The sequence below is a fragment of the Pteropus medius genome, unplaced genomic scaffold (genome assembly GCF_902729225.1).
Source record: "Pteropus medius unplaced genomic scaffold, Ma_sr-lr_union100, whole genome shotgun sequence".
Classification (NCBI taxonomy): domain Eukaryota; kingdom Metazoa; phylum Chordata; class Mammalia; order Chiroptera; family Pteropodidae; genus Pteropus; species Pteropus medius.
The window spans coordinates 21,408,485-21,418,515 of NW_024347791.1; the positions used below are offsets into that span (position 1 = coordinate 21,408,485).

The 10,031-nt window shown below is 32.1% G+C and overlaps 1 pseudogene; it reads left to right on the forward strand.

Moving 5' to 3' along the window:
- The first annotated feature begins 3,263 nt into the window (after window positions 1-3,263).
- LOC120615258 (uncharacterized) lies at window positions 3,264-3,382 on the forward strand (annotated as a pseudogene).
- Window positions 3,383-10,031: the final 6,649 nt, after the last annotated feature.

Consider the following 10,031-nt stretch of genomic DNA (forward strand, 5'->3'; position numbering starts at 1 on the left):
ATTTTTCTGTTTTTTTGTATGTATATTCTCAGTCTCTTGTGTTTGAATAATTGCTGTCTTATTAATCATACTATTTATTGACATTTTCCTTTGCTAGTGCCTTAGCCCAAGCCATCATCTCTAGCAAAAGTACTGAAAAAAAACTTAACTAATGATAATCTTACCTCTAAACTCTTGTGATGAGATCAGAGAGAAAGATCTTGTCAAATATTATGTTGTTTCATGTTTCCCAGTCTAAGGAACCATAAGTGGCTTCTAATTTCCCCTCAAAATAAAATACACCTTATAATATGGCATTCAAGACCTTCTCCTTGTTAGCTTTTACTCTCCAGTTTTGAAAGCTCAATTTATGCTTAGTGTCCTTATAGCAAGTGCAGTTAACAATGCAGTGTCTCCATTATCACCAATAACATTTTAACATTTGCTGATAACTTAGAATATGTTTTTATTAGCAATATTATTATTTTGCTAACTTGTTTATCTGTGCCAATGTAATATTCACAATTAAATACTTATTTGAAGTATGTCCATGAAGAGTAATCTTTTTGGCACCAATCTTTATCTGGTTATATAACTTCTCTATAATATTCTAGTCATCCATTGATCTTTACTACTGACGAATTACATATTTGTGTTATTAGCCTCTTTGGATCTTTTAGAATATCACATTAAGCCAAAAACAGAGCTTTGGATACAATGTATATTTATAAGTGGTCTTTACTGATTTAAAATAATAAGAATATTACTACATTATTATCTTTGATAGTTAATACCACAAAATGAAAAGAAAGGAACATTTAAATATATCACCTAATATGCTTATAAATTCAGAAAAGCAATTAACCACAGGGCAATTAAAAACAATTTATTAATAATTTAAATGCAATTTAATTATCTTTTATGAATAGTGTTAATAAAATTTTAACTTATATTTACTGCGTAGTAGACTTTATTTAGTAGATACTCAATAAAAATCTATTGAATGAAGAATTATTTGATTGCTAGTGTAAGATTATACAGTTATAAATTTCCTTTGTTTTCCTATATTACAAATGTGCACAGGAAACTGATAGAGAAGAGAGAATAAGGAAAAATTATAGAAATACTATGTTTATATAGTATCAATTAAATACTTCAGTCTGTAAGCATAACAGTAGTTTTTGAGAGTTATTAAAGATTAGTTAATGAGAGTAAGTAGCAGGATACATGAAAGTATCTATAATGAGTTCTAAATTTAAGAAATCTCTTGGTTAGAAAGAAACATTTTCATTTCTTCAGTAACAACAGAGTATAAGATAAATTTTACATGGATATTGATGCAAAAATATTTAGAATATATACTAAATATTTAATTAATATTTAAAAGTACTGAAGATTTTAAGAACTGAAATTATTTCATCAAGAAAGACTTTCTGCAAAAGAAATTTTAAAAGATGAAAAAAACACATTTATGTGTAATGTAAGGTCCTGACAAAAAAATTCAATTTTTATAAACATGTTATTGCTAAAATAAAGATGTGAAGAAAGTTAGATGAATTTCCTATGAATCTTACTAGAAACAGTTTACTAATTTATGATTAGATGAAACTTATATTATAATAAAGATTTTGTTCTTCATTATTGCTCTACGAAAATCTGGATTTACTAAATAGGTTATACTGCCTTGTACTTTTACTTCACATAAATAAAACGACATGTAACATGCCACTGTGAAATGTTAAAGTATTGTAGAATGATTATTTGAACAATGAAAACCAGCTTTCACTCCTCTGATACTTCCTGCCTAAAGGATTTTTAGCATTTGCTTTAGTTTTTTCAGGTTCCTTCAGTCCACTTTAAAAAATAATACCTAAATAAGTATAATCAAAATGTGCTGTCGTAAACTTCCTCTAAATCATGTGACAAGTTTTAAATCTTGGTGATAGAAAAAACAGTTTCTGTTATATAAGTTCATGGAAATATTCTTGAAGTATGGAAATACAGTTAGCAATTATTTTCTAATATGTACAAGGTCAAAAGTAAGAATTTAGCAATCATTCTTGATAGACACTGCTATAAAATCAGGCTAGGTATATGCATTTGATTGCATATAATTTCTAAAATTAGTCCAGATTAGGAGGCAGTGTAACATGTTTTTAATGATTTGCAGTGTTACCATCTGTCTCTATCATCTTCTGGCAGTTTGACTTTTGGTAAATTATTTAATATCCTGTAGCCTCAGTTTTCTCATTTATAAGATTGAGTAAGAGTAGTAGCTAATTCATAGAATTGTTATAGGAATAAGTTAATGCTTGCAGTATATTCACTTTCTAGGGCTGCTGTAACAAATTATTATAAATATGGTATCTAAAAACAACAGAAATATATGTTTTTTACAATTATGGAGGCCAAAAGTTCAAAATCAAGATTTCTGTAGGATTGGTTTCTTCCAAAGTTTATAAAGGAGAATCTTTTCCATATCTTTCTCTTAGGTTCTGGTGGTTCCCAGCAATTCTTGGCTTTCTTTGGCAGGTAGACACATCCACAATTTTTGCCTCTGTCTTCATATGGCGTGCTTCTCTGTGTCCCTCTGTATCCTCTCTTTTTCTTATTAGGAACTAATCCTTAGATTTAAGGCTTACCTAAATCTAGGATAATCTCATTTCAAGATCCTTAGCTTAATTACATCTGCAAATACTCTATTTCCAAGTAAGTTCACTGAGATTCCTGGTGAACATGAATTTAGTGGGAGGGGGCTATTCAACCCATTACAAATATTAAGAAAAGGGCAGGCACACAGTAAGTACTCAGTCAGTTTATAAGAGTGAAAAAAATTAGAACAATTTAAATAATAGTAAGAAAATGAATACATATATTATATGTCACATGCTAAACTTATTATAGTGACTAAATAATGAACACGATCTATTTGGATCAGCATGACTAAATCTAGAAAGTGTAATGTTGGGTTTTAACAAGTAAATATCAAAACGAAGGTATATTATTAACGTAAATTAATACTGTTGAATTTTAAGAATACAAATACCATTTCACGATAAGTATGGATTCTGGAGAAAGAGAAGGACCAAAGAACTGGGAAGAAGAAAAAAAATATGAGGGTCTTCAATAATGTTTGTAGTAATTATTCTTAAAAATATGTTTTTCAACTTAATTCACAATTGCATCAAAAAAATAAAATACTTAGGAATAAAGTTAAGCAAGAAGGCAAAGATCTGCACACTGAAAATTACAAACATTGCTGAAAGAAATTAAAGAAGACACTAATCTACGACCATGCCACCCTGAACATGCCCGATCTCATCCAATCTCAGAAGCTAAGCGGGGGCGGGCCTGGTTATTATTTGGATGGGAGACCACCTAGGAATATCAGGTACTGTAGGCTTAAAAAAATAAAACATAAAAAAAATAAAGAAGACACCAATAGATAGAAAGCTATCCCATGTTCGTAAATTAGAAGACAATATTGTTAATGTTAATAACACCCAAAGTGATCTACAGCTCTAACACAATTTTTATTAAAATCCTAATAATTTATTTTGAAAAAATAGAAAAATCAATCCTAAAATTCATATGGAATCTCAAGGGGCTTTGGATAACCAAAAAAATCATGCAAAAAAAAGATGGCAGTCTCACACTTCCTATTTTTAAAACTTATTGCAGAGCTATAATAATCAAAATAGTGTACACTGGCATAAAGACAAACATAAAGACCAATAGAGAGCCCAGAAATAAACCCTCACATATATCAACAAATGATTTTCAATAAGGATGTCAATATTATTGGATGAGGAAAGTATAGTCTTCGACAAATGGTATTGAGAAAACTGAATATCTACATGTAAAGGAATTAAGTTGGACTCTTACCAGACATCATATACAAAAATAAATGCCTAATATATTAAAAACCGTAGTGTAAGGGTTAAATCTTTAAATCTCCTAGAAGGAAACATAGGGGAAATCTTAATGACATTGGATGTGGCAATGATTTCTTGTATATGACACTAAAAGCACTGGCAGCAAGAGAAAAAAATAGATTGGCTTTCATCAAAATTTAAAATGTGCATCAAAGGACACAATCATCAGAGTGAAGAGAAGACCCACAAAATAGAAGATATTCGTAGTTCCTATAATACAAACATACAGCTCTCTTTTATGTTGCAAATACTTGAGTGAAGCATCTTAATAAAATATCTTGGTAAATATTATATTCCTCAAAAACAAACTCCAGGTTATATAATGCAAGTTTTTTTAATTAATTTTTTGATATAAAATATCAAGGCAGTCAAATAAATGCCTAATTACATCTGCAAAATGGTTTTTGACAGGCTCCAAAATTTAATTTTTTAAAAATTTAATCTAATCAACATTTGGGTTAATTACAGGTATATAATGTATCTAATACATATGTCTTAGATGTGTTTATTTGTATATGTCAATATGTATGTTTATATATTAAAAACATATTATTAAAAATGTCTAGTTGTATAATTTATATATGATATTAATAAAATGCTGCAGTTTTAAATGAGTTAAGAAGTTCATAGAATTGACTAATCTAGTTTTATTAATTAAATGCTTCTAATTCGCTTTATTACTTGCTCACTACATAGATCAACATCACTTCTTTTTCAGTTGCTTCATAAACATACATCTCAATTCTAATTCTTCACTCATTTGTTCATTCATTCATTCGTTCATCTTTAAAGTCAATACTTTATAAAATCTTACTTAAAATTGTTTCTTCCCCAAGTATTTACACGTCTCCAAAATATCATTCTTCAATTCAGGTGATAAAGATGACTTTCAGTTTTCTATCCAAGTATCTAAGTATTCACCCATATCTCAGTAACAGACTTTTGATTTATATTCCACATAGTTAATATCAACACATCAAACTTTCTTACAGGTGTTAAGCCAATATTATATAAGGAAAGGTTGCTGAGTGTACCCTTATGAATTTGCCCTTTGAAAGAGGATGAACAACTGGTATGGGCCTCACTTTTATCCTTTTCACTTTCCTTCTGGTCATCACAAAAACCATCACCAGAATTTCAGCAGCTATTTTTGACCTTGAAAATGGTATCTATTAGTCAAGAGTAGTAGAGCAGAATGAAAGATGCTAGATTTCTATGACTTAAAATATGGTACCATATAAAACTTAGAGTTACTTCTAGATTTCTCTTATTTAAACAAAGAAGAAACATTGAATAAATATCAATCTTGTTAAATCCACTGTTATTTTCTGTTACTTCTAGGGTTAATTTTAACTCAACTTTATTCTTCTCTAAGTTGGTACAAAGTTTTGTTGCTTCTAGCTTTGAAATTTCTTTTATTAGTAATAATATATATATTTTTTATCTTTCAGTTATAGTTGGCATACAATATTATACTACTTTCAGGTATACAACATAGCAATTAAACATTGATGTAACTCACAAAATGATCACTCCGATAAATCTAGTGCCCCTCTGACACTGTACATAGTTTTTACAATATCATTGTCTACATTCCTTATTCTATACTTTCTATCTCCATGACTATTTTGTAATTACCAATTTGTACTTCTTAATCTCTTCTCCCTTTTTCACCGATGCCTCCAAACCCCCTCCCATCTGATAACACTCAAAATGTTCTCTCTATTTTTTGCGTTTGTTTCTTTTTGTCTGTTGTTCATTTTGTTCTTAAGTTCCACATACATGTGCAATCATATGACATTTGCCTTCCTCTACTTGACTTATTCCACTCAGCATACTACCCTCCAGATCCATCATGAAATATCTTTTCCATTTTATTACTTTTAGTTTGTGGGTGCCTTTTTAACCTGAAGTGATACTCTTGTAGGGAACATATGTAAGGGTCTTGTTTTTTGACCCATTCACCTTCCCTTGATCTTTGGATTGAAACATTTAATTTTTTTCACTTGAAATACTTGTTGATAGACATGTAGTTATTGCCATTCTTTATTTAGATTTTCGATACATACTTTTTTCTTCTTCTTAAAGAAGTCCTTTAGATTTTTCTTGTCTGAGAAGCTCTTTATCTGTTCTTTGATTCTAAGTGATAGCTTTGCTGGATAAAATAATCATGGTTATAGGTTCTGAGTTTTCATCACTTTGAATATTTTGTGCCAAGACCTTTAGGCCTGCAAAGTTTCTGTTGAGAAATTGGCTGACAGTCTTATGGGCACTCCATTGTATGTAATTGATTGCTTTTCTTTTGCTGCTTTTAAGATTCTCTTTGAATTTAAGTTTTGGCATTTTAATTATGATGTGTCTTGGTGTGGGCCCCTTTGAGTTCATCTTGTGTGAAACTCTCTGAACTTCCTGGGGTTGTATGTCTATTTCCTTCACCAGGTTAGGGAAGTTTTCATCATTATTTCTTCAAATAGGTTTTCAATTCTTTTCTCTCTCTATTCTCATTCTGGCACCATTATGATGAGAATGTTGTTATGCTTGATGTTGTCCCAGAGGCTTCTTAAACTATCTTAATATTTTTGGATTCTTTTTTCTTGTTACTATTCGGATTGGATGTCTTCTGCTATCCCATCTTCTATGTCTCTGATTTGATTCTTTGTTTCATCCACTCTGTTGATTCCCACTAATGTACTCTTCATCTCAGATATTATATTCTTCATTTCTGACTGGCTCCCTATTTTGTTTTCCATTTCCATTTTTATGTTTTTATCTCTTTGTTAAAGTTCTCATTGAGTTCATTTACTCTTCCCCTAAATTCCTTAAGCATAATTCATAACCAGTATTTTAACTCTGACTCTAGTATATTGCTTGTCTCCATTTTGGTGAATTCTTTTTCTGGAGCTTGGTTCTGTTCTTTTACGTGGAGCATGCTTTTTTGTCTTCTCATTTTGGCTGCCTCCCTGTGTCTGTTTCTACATATTAAGTAGGGATCCAAAGTCTCCCAGTGTCAGTAGAGTAGTTTTATGTAGTATGTGTACTGTGGGGCCCAGTGGCACAGTCTTGAGAGAGGTCCAGCTGCAGGCCAAGTTCAGCCACAGCCTGTGCACCTTTGGGGACAACTGGTAAGAGTTACCAAGCAATCCATATATAGCTGCCACCTGTGCTGGCCTTATAGGTGCCTCGGGGGGCCAAGTTAGAAACTGAGGCAGGCTGCTGCTAGTGCAGGGCTTGGAGCTGCTCAGCAAGAGGTAAAGAACACGCCGAGGCCAGATGCTGCTTCTTTGGGTTTTGTGAGCCTTTGAGAGATTTTAGGAAAATTCCTAGTAGGAGCTAAGACAGCCTATTCATATGGAATAAATCAATGGAAGCATTTTGGGTGGGCCCACAAATTGGGAGAGGTGGAGTCTCAGGGAATCCTTCAGGCAGAGTGACCTGTGTTATTCAAGTTGATGGTGCCTGCATCTATAGGCTGGGAAGAGGGAGGTCTCAATAAGGGGACAATGGTTTCTGCCTACACCTCTGTCCAGGAGAAAGCTTCATCTCCAGCCCTGACCTGAAGTCTGACAGCTCAGCGCCTCCCTATATGTCCCTGGTGCCCCTCAAGCAGTTGCCCCAGCTCTGGAGCTCAGAGTAAGAGAATCCATCAGTGAGTAAGTTTGGGCATGGGCCCTTTAAGAGGAAAATCTCCACTTTCCGCAGCCCCCATTTCACTCAGACGCAACCTCTTTTAGTTTTCAGAGCTAGAGGTTGTGGGGACTTCTCTTCCCGGTGCTGGAACCCTAGGCTGGAGAGCCCAGTGTGTGGTTGGGAATCCTCGCTCCTCAGGTGGGGGAGGTGGTTCTGCAGCCAAGATAGCCATTCTAATTCTCAATTGCCACATGCAGTTGTGGGACTGGGACGTTTTGTGTCTTCACCTCTCATATTGTTTTGAGGTGACTTGTTATTTGAGGTGACCTGTGATTTGAGATGACCTAGTTGTAGGACTTTGTTCAGGCAGACCTCAGGTGACTCCATGTACTGTATGCTCTGTAGTTTTGTTTTACTTTTGGTGTGGTCACTAGAGGAGGTGTGGACAGCCTCTTCATTCTACACCATTTTGAGAGGAGCCCTGAAATTCTTTTGAAGCCAAGTTTTTTGGTTGGTATTTTTTCATGGTACTATTAGCATTAACCAAGTCCAGTTGATGATCCTAAAAAAAATAAATAAATAAAATAAAAAAAATAAAAAAATAAAAAAATAAAAAAATTAGTATGTTTTCTGAGTTTCTGGTAAATACTATGAAAAATATTAAGATATAAGAACATTGAAAATGTTTATGACATCTGTACTAGGACCCAGTCATGATGTTAGAAATTGGGGATACAGAAATTGTGACTACCCAGCCACAAGCTTATATTAATTTCATTGTATAAAGTTTCAGTTTAGTGATCTCAATCACACTTAAACTTCACAAATAGGGTGGCAATCTTTTTTTTTTTTTTTAATGAAGTTCGAGTTAGTTAAATTATTATTAAGTGATGGAATCAGGATTTAAATCAACGACTTTAAAATCCCACATGTTCCATTGAACCACAGGCACATGGCATGAACATAGGGGAAGAAATGGGCATAGATTATAAGGAGCACAGAGTCTATCAGTGTGTAGGTATAGTACTATACAGAAAGAAAGAACAGTGATGATCAAATGAGCAATGTAGGACAGTGCTTGAGTTATTGAAGCACACTCAGAGACTGAGTTGCCTTTTCCAATCCTTTCCAATTAATCTTTCCAAAACATATTTATCCTACCAGGCGCTTACAAGAAGAATTTCAACAATGTTTCCTTGTTCGATGCATTCTTGGCCATCCTCAACTTTCTTCATGATTCTCCAATTCAAACTCTATTTGGCAGAGGCTGTTTTTGTCATTATTTCAGAACCCTGCAATAGCCTTGCCTACATTTTAATTCATGAAGAAAATTATTTCTCATTTTTCTGACCTCTTATTATTGTCTGCATTATTCTTTTTTATCATAAAATCTCATATAACTTATTGAGTGTGTATATTTTCATCCCACATAGTTTGTAAAATGTTTTAGGGTCAAACATTAGGTCTTGCTTTGATTCTCTATGAAGTCTACAACAGTAGTAGTTTATAAAAAGCATCTATAGTTTATTGAGCTGAGTTATAAATTATCTGATAAATCTTGAAAGTTGGTAAATTCTACAAATCATTCCTGGTCTCAAAAAGGAGTTCCCCCTAACTATTTGTTGAATTCTTAATCATTCACACTCAACTAACAAATCTGTATACTTTTTAAAGATCTGCTCATAGAAATATTTCCTCTGCTCTAATTCTAATATCTATCTTATTGATAATTTATCTTATAATTTTAAAATAAAGTTAATAGACTACTAATAATTTGGGACATATGCTTTTTACTGCTCAAATACATAATGTATTTTAGAACCGATAATCAATAACAACCAAAAATAATAATTTTCCCAACTTCTAGAGCTGATGAATCAATAAAAACATGAAACTTTCTGTCTCGTCTTTATTTTACATATAATTGTACCCATCTAAACAAACCTGGTGGGAAGAAAAAAAAATACTTCTATAAAAAAGGGACAATATATCCCATGCTTTAATGAGCTCTATGTGCTTTATATTCTTAGGGTAACAATGGGGTAGAAAATAGAAGGATATGGAATATTTTTGAAGATATTCATATAAAATATATTTATATTCAAGAGTTTAGACAGTTTTTTCAGAAATGCCAACTTGCTAGTACAAATCAGCACAAGATTTTTTATTACTTTAAACTCAGAAAGCAGTTTGGAACTAAAGTTATTTACTATTTGAGCTTTAAAATCTTGAACCAAACAAAACATATGTTTTAAAAAAAGAATCAAAATATCTTGAACCAGATAATTAAAAATACCATAAATATTGATTTTAATGACATATTTTAAATATTTGAGCAAGTATATCAAATAGAAATATTTGTACATAATTTTTAACATACTATGTTGATATTGAAGTGGAAATAGCCGATCACATTAGGAATTTATTAAAATAATCTTATTAATAACAATTTCGCAGACACTGTGACCATAGTCACCATTAGTAAAACTA